Source organism: Schistocerca gregaria, chromosome 2 (assembly GCF_023897955.1).
Source record: "Schistocerca gregaria isolate iqSchGreg1 chromosome 2, iqSchGreg1.2, whole genome shotgun sequence".
Lineage (NCBI taxonomy): Eukaryota > Metazoa > Arthropoda > Insecta > Orthoptera > Acrididae > Schistocerca > Schistocerca gregaria.
In genome coordinates, this window is record NC_064921.1 from 254,651,393 (window position 1) to 254,656,893 (window position 5,501).

The window sequence follows — 5,501 nt, forward strand, 5'->3', positions numbered from 1 at the left end:
ATTTGATAAATTACGGCGTTGCTAAGAGCAATAGAGATTAAACAAAAGGAGGAACTATTAAGTGAATGAATGTAACGATATTGTGTAAACTCAGTAACCATCCGCTAAGATGAAAGGGAAAGGCAATATCGGAACAACTCGTGAAATCTGAAGACAGACCATACTTATACAACTGTGGCACAAATATTAAGACAACTAAAATTAAATTTATGTGTCAAATCAACAACGTTGACAGCTGAGTAATAGAATATTTTAACTACGATGGAGCGAAGATGCTGAGTTGCGATAGGCACGACAAAAAGATTCATGCAATTATAGCTTTTGCCCATTAAGGCCCTTGTCAGCAGTAGACACAAATATGCACACACACACAAAGGCAACTTGCACACACATCTGCAGTTTGAGACTGTGCAAGTTGCGTTTGCGTGTGTGTGTGCAAGTGTGTATTTGTGTCTACTGCTGACAAAGGCCTTAATGGCCAAAAGCTATAATTGTGTGAATCTTTTTGTTGTGCCTATCTCAGCGGGTTTGGAGAAGATGATTTCAGATCCTGACAGTAGTAGTTCGACAAAGCTAGAGGGGTGCTGCTGTATGACACTTTGCAATCCACCTACCAATGTGTTCAAGACATAGTCAGCGGTGGGTGGTGGAAATCATCATGGTACATCCATGTGCATTCGACTGCTTTGGATACACGACAGGAGAGTGCAATTCATTGGATAGGGTGAGCTGTTCAGAAAACACAGAAATCCACTTTGAAATCTTTTTTGTCCAGACAGTGACAGTGTTTCAGTGTTATCACACTTAATAAAACTGTGCAGTAACCATTAATTAGTTAATAGAAGGTATATAATAGAAAATATTTGCGTGGTATGCCCGTCATTGCTAGAAAAATGGCCGCAGAGGCTTTAGAATGGTTTAAAGGTTTAACACAACAAATGTCTGATGTAATGAACTCTGATTTTAACAAATTATCTGACAAAGTAGAATCAACAAATAAGGAACTGTTTGACACTAGGCAGCAATTATCTGACAAAGTAAAGACAAACTAGAGTCTAAAAGTAGTGAACTGTCTGTCAAGGTAGAAAGTACAAAAGAAGAACTAAAATAAGAGATAACAGAACACGTTGAACAGGAAATAGAAGCTAAATTAATTAACATTGAAAATACTTCGACCCAGTTGCCTTGGAAGTAGAAGGATGGGATGAATAACCAATGTGATTTAGTTCACAAGGAAGTAAAAGAGTAATTCAAAGAACTAGATGGTAAAATTGACAAAGCAGGTCAATTTATCATTAGAGAGCTCAACCAGGTTAAAGAGTGAGAGTATGTAACTATCTTAAAACAATGCAAAGAATTTAGAGAAATATTTAACACATCTGAAATGCTATGTTATTTGGAGGAACGATTACATGAAGTTATAAATTCTACCATACAAGAGAAAGTAGAATCGATTAATACTAACACTATTTGTAAGGCAGGTGCTAAAGAACACAAAAAAATATTGAGGAGACTTTGGGAGGCTATTGAGAGTCCTAAGCAGGAAATCCATTAGAAGGCAGTTGTAAATAACCGGGTGACTGAGTAGTTCATAGAGGAGTTACAGTTAGGAAGTAATATGAATTTATAAAGCAGTTTCCAAAATTCAGACCTGATGGAGCTCACCCCACTCATTTTTTGAGATTATTTTCTAGAACTTAAGCAAAAACCTGGGAGGATACCAAAAAGAAAGATTTTGTCGTGAGTTATTTGATAGATGATGCAGCAGAATGGGGTACTGCTCGTTCTGAGGATTTTTCATCTTGGAAGGACTTTAAGGAGAAGGTTAGGATAAAATATTGGTCTTCTAGCACACAAGAGAAATTGAGATTAGAGTTATTACACCCAAAGTAGTAAAATACTTAGTTAAGCCAATAGAGGAGTCCTATTTACTCAAAATAGTAGTATGAAGGTTACAATATTATGTAGAAATGGAAGTGTGGTGAAGAGGCAGGACAAGAGTTATGTTTTAATAACTTTTGTTGAACAATTAGATACACTGAACAAAGAGACGAATGAACATATGCCATTGGATAATAATGGAAGTAATAGCAATGATAACAAATGATTACAAAACAAGTTCATTAAGTAACAAAATACTAATCTTTGCCAAGTACAAAGAGAAAACAAAAGCAAAGATAAATGTACGAGGGGACAAAATATTTCCTACCCCTAACACAATGAAAAGTGTCAACACAGCAATACACCTTCACAAGTATTTGTGTCTAAAGCAGTAGCTACTAGTGAGAACAAAGAACACAGGGAAATCAAAGAGGAACAGAGAATACAGTGATTACTATGCATTTCTCTATAATAGTTACGGAAAATGGGCCATGATCGAGGATATAACGAACAGCTTTTAGGCTCATCATAGAAAAGGTAGTTTCCTTTACCCATGAGATATCTACAAGAGAATGGTTATTAGAAGAGGAAGAAAGAGAAAATGGGCATATTCAACGAAATGTAGTAATTGGGAAAATTTATGGAAAACCTGTAGATATTTATGTTGATTCAGTTACTAACGTATCTTTAGTTTCACAATAACTAATACATACTACGAAAACCAGGTCTATATTTCCAATGTTAGTGGTTGCATTAGGTATTATTGGAATCAAAGGTAAGGCTGTGAAGCAGGAAATGTGAATACCCATCAGTTTAGGAGAACATGAATTTTTGCAAACTTTATTAATAATGTTGAATATAAATTTACGTGTGTTACTTGGTATGTAATGGTTGTTAAAATATAAAGTAGCTGTAAATTTTGATACCAAGACCTTATTTTGTAATTTCAATGGAAGCAGTAGTAAAATAGCATTTAAGTCAGACGCTGAGACAAATCCAACCCTTACCTTAAACATGAAAATACATTTAATTGTGACTTCTCATTTAATTTCACAAGATGAAATGAGAAATGACGTACTAACTACATAAAGGCTGCTTGAGAGCAGCAATTCAAGAGGAAATTAACAGAATGGTTGATAACCATGTCATCAAACGAAGTTTGAGCATATATAATAATCCATCACTTGTAGTGAAAAAGGCTATAGTCCGTGAGACGAGTGATTGGTACTGTCAGTTCCGGCGGGCAGACGGCGCTGTTGCCGAACGTGGCTCACAGCACGCGGCGCCCTGTCTGCTACACGCATTCTCTAGCAGCAGAAATAAAAGCGATACAAAATACAAGTCGTACTGGTACGCGTGAATTTATTTAAAGTTGATGCTTGAAATATATTAACTCGAAAACTGATAAGAGCTATTTAGTACAAGTATCTAAGATGCTGAAACATAATAAAGTTATTTGTTCAACTTCACAACTGAAATGAAAACTATTTTCGCAAGTTGTTGAACATTAGCAGTTTTGGTTTCCATTGTTAAGTATTAGCATTATTAATTTGTTCTACTACAAGCTACAGAATAATTAGTCAGTGTATTAAGAGTTATAATCTGAAGAAAGTACTCACAATATGATGATCTGCTTGTAGATCGATAGGAAACTCCCTCCTTACGTTCCTGAATACGTTGTAGTTACTGTAATGGAAAAACACCACTCACATCACTGTCAGAATCTGATTTGACAGTCTTCCTCAGCACTACTCGAACTATCACTGCTCTCTCCCAGATGTATAATTAAATTTTCGATGCATTCTTCCACAACCCCTTCAGTTTTGGCCACCTATCTGATGGCACTTGCAGTGCTGTTTACAATTTTAGCCCACGTCTTGCTTGTCACTTTATTGATAGCTGCTGGAAGGAGAGTTTCCACTTCAGAGATGGTGAATTTTTTATTGTTTGCAGCAATGTAATTTTTTATCTGTGCCCACACTCCTTCAATTGTATTGAAGTGACAGTGGTATGGAGGAAGCCGATCGATTTCATGCCCGTGCCTTTATGCAATCTCGTCAATTACATATGTTGGAAATTGGGGATTCTTTTGTGCCACAATTTCGACCAGTTCCGCCTTCCTTAAATCTCTGAAATCTACTTTTCGCCGTTTCAACCACTGAATGAAATCATCTTTTTTTGTTGCCAAGGTTGGTGCCTTATCGTGAACAACAGAATGATAAGGCTCATTGTCCATAACAATCACTGATGGACTTGTCAGATTTGTCATAAGCAATGTCTCGAACCTTTCTTGAAATACTACACTGTTCATTTCTTCATAGTAATCTCCCGTCTTTTTTGACCTAAACATTTTCAAGCAATTTGGCACAAAACCTTTCGATGTTCCTGTATGTAAGACAATAATACACCCTCCTTTGCCAACAGGCATTGCCATTGTCCCCTCAGGCGTTCCATCATTCCAGCCTCTACGTAAAGAATGGCTGGCATTGACCCAAGTTTCATCTAACCACACAATACTTTCGTATTCCACACCCATGATCCTGCACAGAAATCTGCACCACCATGCAACTACATCTGTCCTTTCCATTAATATTTTGCGTCCGTTAAACAGTGAATAGCTGAAGCCTATGTCTTTCAACACTGTACGCAATGAAAAGTTGCTGCCTTAAAAAAGATCGTCTTTCTGAAGCGACGCCAGTAATTTAGATAGAGTGGGATTTTCCCTTCTCTTATAATAGCTGTATATATGACAACTTACAGCGTCTTTCTGAAAATCGTCCAAAGCTGTCACCTGCTTATTTCTCGGTCGCTTCTTTCCTGGTGTGTGCAGCTTTGTTGTGCCACTCTCGTAACATTCTACACTATACTGTTCTTTCCCTATCTTTACAACAGTGTTCTTACTTATTTTCAATGCTGCTGCAGTTCTCTTCACAACCTGAACAACAGGAATTAAGGGCCCACCTTTGTCCTTTTCTTTCTCAAAGTAATCCCTCACAGAGCACACGAATTCACGGGCCTGGGTGTGTAGCACACTTTTATTCCTCCATTTCACTTCTTGTTTGGGCTGGTACTACCCGCCGCACAAGACATTGTTTACAACGAAACATAAACAAAGAAACACTAAAAACAACAAAAACGAACTAAACTGCGAATTCAACTTCAGACAAACGACGAACGACCACACCGCCTGCACGCGAGACACTGCTAAGTTTCATAAGCGCGCCCAACCAGGTTTCAGAGCGGCAACGTGGCCCTTGCTACCCGCTCAAAGTCAGGCCGTCATTGGCTGTCTGCCTGCGGTCGCTAGGCAACGGAAAGACGCTACCGAGCTGTCAATACCAAAAACTCGTCTCCCAGACTATACATACATTAAATAAGCATATAGAAACCTCTTAGTATAGAGGAATTATTAACCAAATTCAGACAGGTCAAATATTTCACCTTCGTTGCATTTCGTAGCGATTTGTTAGGATCACTTTTCAGGATGTCAGCGATGGTGAAGCTGTGGGAAGTCTGTTCTGTAGGGAAGACCAAACAACTTCTCCCTCCAGAGCAACAGTGAAGTACTATAGCAGATGGAGTACACGGGGTGGAGGGGTGGTAAGGGAATCCATCTATGG